The sequence below is a fragment of the Nothobranchius furzeri genome, chromosome 3 (genome assembly GCF_043380555.1).
Source record: "Nothobranchius furzeri strain GRZ-AD chromosome 3, NfurGRZ-RIMD1, whole genome shotgun sequence".
NCBI classification, from domain to species: Eukaryota; Metazoa; Chordata; class Actinopteri; order Cyprinodontiformes; family Nothobranchiidae; genus Nothobranchius; species Nothobranchius furzeri.
In genome coordinates this window covers 72796400-72810163 of record NC_091743.1, presented here as the reverse complement: position 1 = coordinate 72810163, position 13764 = coordinate 72796400, and positions in this window count along the sequence as shown.

The following is a 13764-nucleotide window of genomic DNA, read 5'->3' as shown; positions in this document are numbered from 1 at the left end:
AGGGGAGGGGAAGAGCCCCACACACACTCACAGCTCACTCCCCCCACCTACTCTGGGGAAACAAAGACCCACACTCACTCACACACACCACACAAACACCTTGAACATTATTTTGAATATACATCCTTTTATTATATCACATGGTTATTATTCATTTATGCCACTGTTTATTCATTTGACAAATTGTTAATTAAACGTTATAAAATTCAGATTTTCGTCTCCAGTAGCTTTGTTGTGTCGAAGAGAAGTCTCTGCTCCGAGGATTCTATGAACTTCAAGAAAGACTGATAAGAGTTTTGGATTCAATTTTCCCCGGTTAAAGGGGAATGGTGCCCCGTATATCTAAGAATATCTTAATTAATTAATAAATCAGTAAATATTCCCATATTTACAGAATTTATTTAAGAATCCAAAAGTAAGTTAAAGCTTACGAATTGTTCGCTCCTAATAACCCCAACATTAATTGGTGCAGCCCGTGTGAGGCTTGGATACACAGAGATTTCTATCCGGCACAAACAAACAAATAAATCCAAAGAGCTTGAATTAAAAATAATCAGTTGTTCAGCCTTGAACCAGCAACAGAGTGGTGCTGATTTCGCTGAGCAGGAAGCTGCATCGAACTCTCACCAAACACTCAGTGCTTCTTTAAAGGTGCAACGTGTAAATTAATTCTGGTTGACGTTTAGGTTAAAATTCAGTTTTTCCTTAAAGGTGCAGTGTGTAATTCTGACTAACCCTTTTAGGCTAAAATTAACTGCTAATTTAGCGACTTTAACTCACAGTGGCTATTGTAACTAACTGAAACCTTCACTCAACGACTGATAACACCCTGTTTGCTAATATTCTGAAGGAATAACTAGCATATTTAACACTGCAAGTGTTGTAAGACGTTGCTACGGCAACGCACCAGCTTTTGCTAAAATACTGAAAGGAATAGTATTTTAAGCGTCAGTCACGGCATTCCGTGCAATCTTAAAACGCTAAAACCTGTGCGCACAAAGGTTAATTTAATGTTTTTCTGCTACAAAGCTAGCAGTTGCTGCCCAAAAGGTGCAGTTTGAGCTATCTGCAGAAGCTCTACTAGGCTATTTTTGGTTCGGTTGTTAAAAATGGAGGGACAGAGTAGTGAACTGACCAACTCCCAGCAACCAGGTGGCGCTGCGGCCCACGACTATGAACCTGGCCTACTTTCTGGACAAACATTGTCCAAACTGGTCGCGGTTGCTCGAGAACCCGACTACCCTTCTAGGGATTTCACTGAAGAACAGCTTGACGCTGTAATTGATCAAATAGAAAACCTGGATGGTACAAAACCAATCCAGGTTCACTTAGCTAAGTTAGCCTTGATCCTCTATCAGAGAGAACTCCAACATGATCGAGAGATCATGAAGCTCCAGAGCATGCTAGCTGAAAGGCAGCAAAATGGAAGGCAGAAGGATGACGAGGAGGAAGACAGCACCGATTCTGGGGAAGATGGGGAGAAGACCCCGCCCCCCTCTGCTGATGACAACAGACAGTGGGAAGGGGGGAAACACCATGACTCTCTGGACGGACGCACGCCGCAGGGGAGAGATGAAGCTTATCTGTCCCAACCTGCGGCCCCGTTCCCTACACACACTATAGGGCATTCAGGACCACCTAGGGGCCGAGGGCAGTTCGCCCTCGAACCCCAGGTTGGACCACCACCCTCATCTTCACAGCCTTCTCAATCAGTGAGAAGTCGACCAGCTGAGCGGCACCTCTATTTAGACCGCTCCCCCAGTCCACGAAGGGTGCAAGGTGCCGGCTGGGGTTATGCACAAGCCCAACCTGCACCTCCACCATCCACCCATCCTAGCTACTCCGGTATTTGGCATGCCAGCAACCAGCTGCAGGACAAAGCATCATACGCCAGTCCGTACCCGGACAGAGCGTATTACGCAGAAGCCCCAGTTGAAAGACGCAGGCTGCACTACGCAGACGTGCCCCGGGAGGAGGAACTCCCAGGACACCCACGTGACGTGCCAGCAGCCCGCCACAACATGCCGGACCCCGATTTGGGCCCCAGGAGTCAACATTGGGAGCCCAGAGCACACCAGCGATATCCAGCGCCCTCTGAGACAGACCGTGGGTCAGAGTCCGAGGATGACGCGCCGTACCCTGAGTCAGGGCTCCGTGTACGTCAAATTGAATCGCTAGCTAAAGACATAGAACGCTTTGATCCTAACACCAATGAATCCAATGTCGACGATTATCTCAGGGAGATAGAACGTTGTCTGCTTGATCTTCCAGCACCCTCTTCAAGGGAAAAGCTCAAGCTAATTTGGAAAACCAAATCTAGAACGGTGCACGGTTTCATGGAAACTCTACCACCTGACATTCGAGATCGGTACTCCTCTCTCTGCCGAGCGTTGAGGGATGAAAACGCCACGTATGCAGACTCTGCGTCAGCTACAATGGGGGCCTTCTCCATCAAACACGGGAGGAACGAACCCCCCAGAGAGTATTATCGCCGACTAAAAAGTGCTTATTTCCAAGGTCGAAACGGTCCTGGGCTCGAGGAAGACCCTGCCTTCAGATCCCTGTTCATTCACAACCTGCACGAGTGTGTTCACTCTGAAGTCTCAATGTATTGTCGGATGAAGAAACTGACAACTCAGGAGATTAGGAGATACGCTCAACAGGCTTGGGAAGCCGGCGGAAAGCCCCAAAAGCTTGACGCACATCACCGCGTCATGCACCTAGCTCCCGACACCGAGCCGCGTTTGGAGCTCAAAGGCACAGAAGCTCCACCCACTAAGCCAAAATCTGCTAAACCTAGACCTGTTAAACCGCGAGAGCAGTCCCAATCTCCTCAACAGGGGAAGGGGGGTGCTGATTGGCTGCCTAGGTCTGGACAATCAGAAAGGAAGTGGCCCAACCAAAACCAACGGCAGGCAGGTCGGAACAGTGGAAGGTTTAAGGAGCGCCGCCAACAGGTAAGTCCTGAACGCAAGTCCGCAGGTGAGTACTTGACCAAAGCCGACCTCCAGGAGATGTTTCAGCAGTTCCTAGCTAAACAGAAGGAACAGCTGAGATCTGCAGAAGATACCCCTGCACCAAAGTATTCTTCTAAGAAGCCAGACCCAGAGCCAACGTCCGCATGACTAGGCGTGGCTCAACCCCCCAGCGTGGCCAGGACTTACCTGATCAGCTGGGGGAACACTACTGGTAGATCACAGGAGTCTCCTGAAATCTACCCCCCAGAGAAACCTGATACTAAATTTCTGAAGTTCCTTGGTGACTTAACAAACCATGATCATGCTCGCCGTTTGTACTGTAGCACCAACGTAGGTGGATGCATACAGGTTGATGCTCTGCTGGATACCGGCTCAGAAATCACCCTGATGTGCTCCACACTGTTCCATCGCGTGTCCGACACCATGCGGTCGCTCGGGAAACCAGTCCAGGTAGAACCCTGTGACCTGAAAATCACCAGCTACACCCAGACCCGGGAGTGTATCACTCACCGGGCGTGGCTGGACATCACCTTCCAAGACATGACTCTGGTTCACCCGTTTTATGTCTGCCAGCTAGACACTGAACCACTTCTCATTGGTCAGGACCTGCTTGAACGTCTAGCTCCCCTCATCGACTGCCAGAAGGGTCAACTGTGGGCCCAGGTGGACACACCTAAGCCCTGGAACCCGGATAGCAGCCGACCATCCTCCATTCTTGAAGTCAGCATAAGTGAGCAGCAAAACCCTTGTTCCAAGGTCATGCCCCTCCCTACGGCTCCCACAGACGATGTCCGCCTGCAAAGGCACGAAACCGCTCCTGGAACTCCGCTCTGCACACATTCATCTTTTCTCTGCTCGCTGAAGAACGTCAGCCTGCAGCCATATGCACCACATATAGTTGGTGGTCTTACCATCAACTGGACCCACATCTCAGATGCTTGCCTTGCTCTTTGGTCAGAAAAGTCAGCCATCAGCCAGCAGACGTTTGAACACCTGCGTCAGAAGGACCCCCTTCTGGTCAGTGTGACACGTAGCTATCGGCTCTTGTCACCTACTTGGCCGCAGAGGCTCCTGAAAGTGCCAGAGGTCTGCTCCCTGACTATCCAGCTTGGAGCAAGACAGCTCACACATACATTCAGCATCATACCACAGCTTGATCCACCTGCACTCATTGGAGCAGATCTGCTGGTTCGACTCGGTGCCCAGCTGGACACTTGCAATCAAGTCCTTTGGGCCCGAGCCACACCATCCTCTGAGCCTTGCTCAGAAGGCCCTGAACACTTGCTGTCCGGACAGACCATTCCACAGGCCTGCCGTGCAGTGGTTGAGGCTAGCACGGTTCTGCCCCCACTGGTCAAAGGAGTGCCTGTTCGTCTGACTCTGATGAAGCATCAGAAGCTGCCAGGCACCCAAGCCTTCTTCCAGCCATCGCCACACTTCTTGGAGCTTAACTTAGCCGTCTGTGGCACGCCACTCTTGGAGCTGAACAATCGTTCTGCCTACTTGTTGGTCGAAAATCCGACCCGGAGTCCTATCCACATGCCGGCAGGAAAGCCCTTGGGCATGCTGATAGATAGCTCATTCCATGACTTCGAACTTTCAGTTCCCGTGATTGAACAACTTCCGTTGTTCTTGAACGACCGACAGGTTGGTGCAGACACATTCAGTACCTTCCCCTCACAAATGATTACCATCAAGCGGCATGAAGCCCTTCCTGAGGAACCCATTTGCAGTGCAACCTTAGATACTGACGGCGGTCAGTGTCTAACGGTTTTTGCAATAAATACTCAACCCTCTGAGTCACCGGTTGAAAGCCCGGAAGACCAGAGACCCTCCTCCTCTGAACCTTATGATGGCTTTGAGGCCGAAGTCAGCCAGCAGCTTGACAAAGCGGATGCGCTGGAGTCAGAGGAGCAGAGAGCAGCGCTTAGAAGCCTGTTCTATGAGTTTCAGTCCATCTTATCCAGGGACTCCCTGGACTGTGGACTCACAAACCTGCATACGGTTCGCATTCCAACAAACCCGAATGCCCCTCCTACTTTTGTACGTCAGTACAAGATTCCCCTCGCTGCTTATGAGTCGATCCAGGAGATCCTCGATCAGCTGAAGGAGAAAAACATCATCAGAGAGTGTAACTCCACTTACAACTCTCCCATCTGGCCGGTTCTGAAACCGACTGGGAAATGGCGTCTCACCATAGACTATCGTGCACTGAACAAACAAGTGCCTCTCTCCAGGTGGCCTATGATCCATTTAGATCAGGAGCTAGCCAGAGTCAGAGATGCTCGTTTCTTCTCTACGGTTGACGTAGCCAACGGCTTCTGGACCATGAAGGTTGAGCCGGCGGACCAGTATAAACTGGCTTTCTCCTTTGGAAATCGCCAATATACTTGGAACCGTTGCCCCTTTGGCTACTCTAACTCACCTGCAGAGTTCAACATCTTCCTCCACAAAGCCATGTCAGATACTGCTTCCAGAGGGAACCTCATATATGTCGATGACATCTTGATGAGGAGTCGAACCTTCGAGGAGCACCTGGCCGAACTCCGTCACGTGCTGCAACAGCTCGTTGACGCCGGAGCTAAATTGGCAATTCTCAAAGGACAGTGGTGTAGAACCAAAGTGGAGTATGTTGGACTGCTGGTTGGCCCTAATGGAGTCGAGCCCCAAGCGGGACGCATTAGAGCCATTCAGGACATCAAAGCCCCAGCTAATCTGACTGAACTCAGGAGCTTCCTCGGAGTCTGCAACTACTCCAGGCAGTTCATTGAGGAGTACGCTGAAATAGCAAGGCCCCTCACTGAGCTGCTTCGGAACGACACATCTTTCGTGTGGGACAGACCCCAAGAAGACTCCTTCCAGTTTCTAAAACAGAAGTTGGCGTCCGCACCCTGTCTGGCTTACCCAGACGAGGATAAAGAGTTCTACATAGAGGCTACTTTCTCCTCTCACTGCCTGAGCGCTGCTTTGAAGCAGAAACACGATCAGGACATGAGAGTTGTGGCATACGCCAGCAAGCCTCTGAGCAAGGTGGAACTCCAGTTCTCAGACTGCGAGAGAGCTCTCCTCTCTACAGTCTGGGCCGTCGAACACTTTCGTAGTTACATCGGTGGACAGAAAGTGATCATTGAAACGTGTCATCAGCCTGTCACCTTCCTAAACAGCCAGCGTCTGCACGAAGGAAGAGTGTCAAACAGCCGCATTGCGACGTGGATGATGGTGCTCCAAGGATACAACATTGAGGTCAAGTATGGTCAGAACACCAAGCTAGCGCTAGGACAAGGGCTAGCAGGCTGCCAGCACTGTGACTCTGACTCCGTCATGGGCCCCCTGGACACACCTGCCGCAGTCTACCCAACCGCATACAATCATCGCTACTTTGATGAGAATGTTTGCCAAGGGCTTCCGAAAGTTTACACTGACGGATGTGCCTACCTTCACGAAGGCCAGCTCCGTGCCGGGGTTGGAGTCGTTTGGGTGGACTGTGACACTAAGCAACCAAATCACTACCGGTTGGGCCAAAAGTCTAGTCAGTACACCGAAATCGCTGCAGTGTTGATAACCCTCCAGCAGGCGGCAGCCTTGGACATCACTCAAATCATCCTTTGCTCAGATTCAAACTACGCTAGACACAGCTTCATTTCTCACTTCCCCATGTGGAAGGAGAACCACATGAAAAACGCCAGGAACAGAGACGTGAAACACTCGGAGTTATTCCTAGCGTGTGATCTGCTCACCACTGAGAAAGGCATAATGGTCTACTGGAAAAAGGTCAAAGGTCACTCCAGGACCATAGGTCCGGAGAAAGATGGTAATGACGAAGCGGACCGCCTTGCTAAGCTCGGTGCTGACCAGGGAACCTGTTGGGAATTCAAAGACGAGTGGCTTCCACCCAAGGCCATTCACGAGGTCTGCGCGATTACTCGTCGCCATGCTAAACAGGCAGACGAACCTCGGACCGTTGAGGTACCCGTGTTTCTAGGCAGACAACCACATGACGCGGACCTAGTCACCATGCAGGAACAAGATCCTGACCTGAAGCTCATCCGCGAGCTTCTCCAAAAGGGCCCGATGTCTAAACAACCATCACCACCTACTGGCGCAAGCCGAGATTTGGTAAACCTGCATCGTCAACTCGCGCACCTGAAACTACAAAACGATTTGTTAGTTTACATGCGTGACGATCACAGCCCGCCGCGCTGGGTTGTTCCACTCGACCACAGAGGAGTGATGCTTGCCTACGCCCACGACACTCCGGTTGGAGGTCACCGCGGAGCAAAAGCTACCCTCGCGTCACTGACAGAAGTAGCATATTGGCCATCGATGTCCAAGGACGTACACAGCTATGTCCAAGGCTGCCTCATCTGTGCCCAGTTTCAACCCTCCCAGCCGCTTGCTAGAGCACCACTGCAACGCAGGGGAATAACCTTCCCTTGGTCCCACCTGCAGATCGACTGGGTTGGACCGGTTCCCAAATCGGCAAGAGGAAACAAATATATGCTAACTGTAACTTGCAGTTTCACAAAGTGGGTGGAGTGCCTTCCAGCGCCAAACGATACAGCCGTCACAACCGCTGTACTGCTGATTAATCACGTTTTCAGTCGATGGGGACTTCCACTCTGCATTGACTCTGACCGGGGAACTCATTTCACATCCAGTGTAATGACGTCCCTGTTTGAACTTCTGGGAGTGGAAGTGAGATTCCACCTCCCCTATCACCCACAGTCATCCGGACAGGTCGAACGGATGAACCGCACGGTCGTCTCTATGCTCAAAAAGTACGTCTGCTCCACTGGGAAGGACTGGGACGTCAAGCTCCCTCTGGTCCTGATGGCCATACGGTCCACTCCCCAGCGATCCACGGGGGTTACGCCCTTTGAGATGATGACCGGCAGACTGATGACTCTACCACTGCACCTCCTGTATCACCCAGAGGATGTCAGTGTTGCCACTGCCTATACCGCTCATCAGTATGTGGCAGACTTGAAAACACACCTCAGAGCTACGTTCGCGCACGCTCAGAAGAAACTGGAGACCAACGTAGAAGGCGCCAAGGCCTACTACGACCAAAAGACAACCAGCCGCGAATACGAGGTGGGTGACAAAGTATTCTACTTTCGGTTCGTCCAACTGGCACGCAAAGCTAAGAAGTTCCTGCCCTGCTGGTCAGGACCATTTGAGATCGTGGCAAAACTCTCTCCAGTTGCATACAGGTTACGCATCACCAAAGCGAGACAGGAGCCTGTCTACAAATGGGTGCATGCAAACCAAATCAAACCCTACGTCAAACCATCCCCGCGGGTACAGAGACCAGACTCCCCGCAGGAGGTAGACGTAGTCTCTACATAGTTCTATGCATGGAAATGGAAAGGGGGGGAAGTGCACGTTTAACCCACTAACATGTACTAACCGACAAAGAACCAGCCCCCCCCCCCCCCCCCCCCCCCGCCGTCACTTTCACTAACCAAGAGAAACTCCTCCTAGAACGCTAACAGGAAGTACTTACTAAAACCTTACAGGGTACTCTGGTACCTACACTAGGCTCTGATTAATGAATCTCTACGTGCAATCAAGACTTTGTCTGAAACCATACATCAGGATATTGTGTACACACGAGTGGTGAGCGATTTGATGCAGGACCTGCTCAGAGAAGTAAGATCCACGCAAGACAGCTTGGTTGAAAGTCGTATTTCCCCGTACTTGGTACCACTGGACCTGCTCAAAGTTAGCTTGACAGCTGCTACCCCTCTACTGTGCACCTTTCACAAATCCACCTAGCGTACAGCCTAGGTAGTGCAATCCCCATTCACGTTGATGCAGAAAAATTAGAACTCGGTTTCCTGTTACATGTTCCCATAAATGTGACACCTCACATCTATAGGTTTAGGTCGATGCTGAACATTGGTATTTGAAAGGACGGTAGGCATTTCCACTTTGAACTAGAAACCTGACACTCCATCACCTCAACCTCGAACAGCATGACTCAGAGATTGAGATCATGGACGCTTTCCAGGGTTAGAACTTTACCATCGATTTAGAAATTGACCAACAATTACTGATTGAAGGAACCAAACTTGTTAAGTTCACACAAACCCCGCGTGAACTTACTTTGACGCCCGTGAATAGATACCCAAGACGCTACATTGACACAGATTATACCTCCTTAATCTGCACATTGGTCGCCCTGGGGATGGGATGGCTCATCACGGCCGTGATTGCTTATTCCGCCTACAAGCGTGTTAAGAAACTCCAAGATAAGATGCACTTGCTCACCTACGGTGTGCCTCGTAACTGCGTTCGGGGAGAATCCAAGCGCGAATGTACCACACCTGTCTAAAGGGGGTGAGCAACATTTTCTTTGTTATTCTGTAACCCTAACAGTAGTTCTCATTTTAGTCTACCTCACATATTTATCTGAGTGTTGCAGTATGTCACATTCTTTATAAGCTACACACTGAATGTATGACCTAAGAATGTATTGTATGAGACCTCAAGGTTGCTATGAATTTTCTTGGATGTTATATGTTTTTTTTGGGGGTTTTCTGTATTTTTGTTTCGTACTTGGTCACATATTAACTAGTGGTTATGTGCCGGCCCAGCTCAGTCTGTCAATGACTCTGTCTGACGCACCAGCACATTGTAGTACCTCTTAGTTTTATGGTCCTTGTTTTAGCCCAAAGACTGTCCTGATCCACCCTTTGGACCAAAAAGGGGGGAATCTTGGGACCACATAGGTCAATGCGCGTTTGCGAACTATGGACCTCGTACATCACCGCGTGCTCCATAAACTGAACTGTATGGCCGGCGGTGAGATGCCTTTGTGTCCCCTCGTGGAGTTAACCGCCCACCGACCTTCCTCCTTCTACACTACTACCTCTCGCATGGACGACATCATCATTGCGTACCACCTGCGTGAGTGGCTTCTTCTCGTTATGCGCGTTGGGGACTATCCCATTTCCTATCCTCTTTTGTTTTGTGCCTGACCAGGATCCAAGACAAAGACAAAGACCAAAGGCGCCAGGATCCAAGACAAAGACCAAAGACAAAGGCGTCCAAGGAGACCAACGTCCTAAGGGACAAACCCACCTGTGCTTCCGACAATAAAGTCGACCTACGTTCATGAGGAACAAACCCATCTGTGCTTCCGACGATCGAGCTTTGGGCGCGATCCCCGAAACCAAAAGGGGGAATGTTGAGGGTCTGACCTCATGAGGAAATTACTATGCAGTGATTTTCTCCAAAATGACTGTGCTTAAATTGCTCTTAAAAGCAAATAACCACATCAGCGCCAAGAAACTTCATTTCCCATGATGCTTTGCACACGGAAGCATTGGGATGATGTCACCGCCTAATACCAGAAACACGTTCTGCGCATGTGCGGGAGGCCGTGGAGCTTTTCCCGCGAACTAAGACCATAAATCTTCAGCAGAGACAAAGAAACCTCATTCTTTTGCCCAGGATACCTGGCGGTAAGGACACGCTTGTCGAACGCTCCGACAACTTGAGCACGCGGAAGCTCTAAGTGCCCAAGTTGAGCCACGCAACCGCTGGAAACCACTCCAACTCCCATCGGGACCTGACTGGGAACGAGCGGAGCTCCATCCAGCTCTCAGAGACGCTGTAAGTTGTCAAACTCAGCCCAAAAGAAACTTCGTTCTCTTTGTGTCCAGCCCGTGGAGAAACACTCGTGGAGCCAAACAACGGAGAAAGCATCAAACCGACGGATGACGCTGAAAACTGCGGAGAAACACAGAGAACCGTCAAATCAAAACAGTGAGGGACGCCTCGCTCTTCTGGTGATCAGAAAACTCATTTTTCTCTCTCCTTTTCTCCTCCCGTTTCCTCTATAGTCCAGAATAAGCAATAAAACCGCGCTATTGCTTAAAAAGTAGCTTCGTGTTTTCCTCTTTCGCTCCCAAAACACGTCCGCCGGGTCATTTTGAAAGAATAAACTGCTTATTGATCATCGTTAATATCTTTAGTCGTCAGCTCTGGCCAGGCTGCCGACTCCTTTTAGATTAAATAATTTACAAGTGACCTTTTGTTGTTTGTTAACTTTTGAAGTGTTTGAGTTAAGTTTTACTGTGATTCTAAGCCACTAAGTGTTTGGGAAAGTAGAAAACTTTACACATCCAGGTCTCCTGTTGAATGCGAGGGGAGGGGAAGAGCCCCACACACACTCACAGCTCACTCCCCCCACCTAATCTGGGGAAACAAAGACCCATTCATCTCACACACACACACACACACTCACTCACACACACCACACAAACACCTTGAACATTATTTTGAATATACATCCTTTTATTATATCACATGGTTATTATTCATTTATGCCACTGTTTATTCATTTGACAAATTGTTAATTAAACGTTATAAAATTCAGATTTTCGTCTCCAGTAGCTTTGTTGTGTCGAAGAGAAGTCTCTGCTCCGAGGATTCTATGAACTTCAAGAAAGACTGATAAGAGTTTTGGATTCAATTTTCCCCGGTTAAAGGGGAATGGTGCCCCGTATATCTAAGAATATCTTAATTAATTAATAAATCAGTAAATATTCCCATATTTACAGAATTTATTGAAGAATCCAAAAGTAAGTTAAAGCTTACGAATTGTTCGCTCCTAATAACCCCAACAGCCCTTAACAGAAAGTCACCCACCCCATACTCCTGGAGCGTCCCCCACAGGGTGCCCCTGGGGACACGGTCATAAGCCTTCTCCAAATCCATAAAACACATGTGGATTGGTAGGGCAAACTCCCATGCTCCCTCCATCACCCTTGCAAGGGTTTAGAGCTGGTCCACAGTTCCACGGCTAGGACCAAAACCACATTGCTCCTCCTCGATCTGAGATTCAACTATCGATCGGACCCTCCTCTCCAGTGTCCACCACCACCATCAGCGTCAGCCTGAGGAAGTTTGCAGCCGCAAATGAAACGTAGCGGGAAAACAGGTAACAAAACTGTTCTGTGTTTTAAAAAAGAACTACAGCATGGAAATAGAAATACGACACAGCAAGAACACACCTAAGATGTTCAAAGAAAAATACGGACAACAAGGAATTAAGAACTTCCACCATTTGGAGCGATTACATCAGAAACACGCACGTTTAAGAAACCACTTTCGCTTCTGTTTAAGATGCTGGGACGAAAACATCACACCCACAAGCCTACAGCTGAAAACACTGATCCGGACCAAGACAGCACAAAATCTAATAGAAAGAGCACAGAGAGCACTAATCAAGGAAAGGATAAGAAATGTCATAATCAAACAGGAGCAAGTAGAAGACAAATTGGAAAGAAGACACCTGGACTTAAAAAGGAATTACAACCTTGATAAACAAATGGAGGAACTAATTAAAGGACACATGATGGAAAAACAGGAAAAAGAGTTCACAGAAGTAAAAGAAAAACACAAAGAAGTTAAACAAACTCATAAACAAGAAAAAGAGGGAGGGAATACAAGGTAACTCCACACCAAACTCATGGGTATGTAATATTTCACAATACGAACTAACAGAAGCAGAAGAGAGCATATTGAAGAAAGGTTTAAACTTTGCAGTCACACCAAAAGAATTACCATTTGATTAATTCATTGTAGCAACAGAACTAGCATGTCAACACATCACAGATGCTTTTTGTTCTCACACGCTCACAGATGCAGAGAAAAGATATTCGCAGATCGAAAAAGAGTGTTTAGCATCTGTCTGGGCCTGCAAACGTTTTGCCCACTACATCCAAGGCATGGGTCATGTACATCTAAAAACTGACCATAAGCCCTTGGTGCCTTTGATCAACTCATACGACCTTGATAAAATGCTACTGAGATGTCAGAGACTGCTGATGCGGCTGATGCAATTCAATGTCACTGCTGAGCATGTTCCCGGTAAACAGATAGTGGTGGCAGACGCACTCTCCAGACATCCACTGCATGGATGCTACCCGTCTGAGAAAGACAGCCAGGTCAAGGCTGTGAGCAACGTAGTGACAAGCAAACCTATCAAGTCACAGAAGTTGGAGGAAATTTGTAGAGCTACACAGAGGGACCCAGAGCTTCAAAAAGCAATCATCTTCATCAGACAAGGGTGGCCTCGGAGGATGGCAAAGAGCTCACCACTGCTAGGCTTGTATGCAGCCAGAAGCCACCTTTCAGAATCCGATGGTCTAGTGCTCTACCACGATCGCATCATAATTCCCACAGCACTCAGACCCAGTGTTCTTGACCAACTACATGAAGGCCACCAAGGACAAACTAAATGTAGAGAGCGCGCAAGATCAACAGTGTGGTGGCCCAACATTGGACTTCAAATAAGGCACAAGGTGAGGTCATGCATTTTTGGAGAGAGCACAAGCCTACACAGGGACGGGAGCCCCTCGTGGCCCCTGGCAAAAGATTGCAGCTGATCTGTGTGAGCTTGAGGGTAAGAAGTTTCTTGTTGTCGCTGACTATTTTTCCAGAGACATTGAGATTGCTTCCCTCACTACAACAACCAGCAGACAGGTCATTAACAAGCTTAAACATATGTTCGTTAGATGGGGCATCCCGTTAGAACTGGTCAGTGATAATGGGATGCTGTTCACATCATCAGAGTTCCAAGACATCAAACTGAGTTACGGCTTCACCCACACTACGTCGAGCCCTCATTACCCCTAGTCGAATGGAGCTGCTGAAAGAGCCGTCCAAATGGCCAAGTACATTCTCAAACAGCCTGACCCCTGCTTAGCCTTAATGAGTTACCGCTCTACACCAATTGCAGCAACCGGTGCAAGCCCAGCTCAACTTATGACAG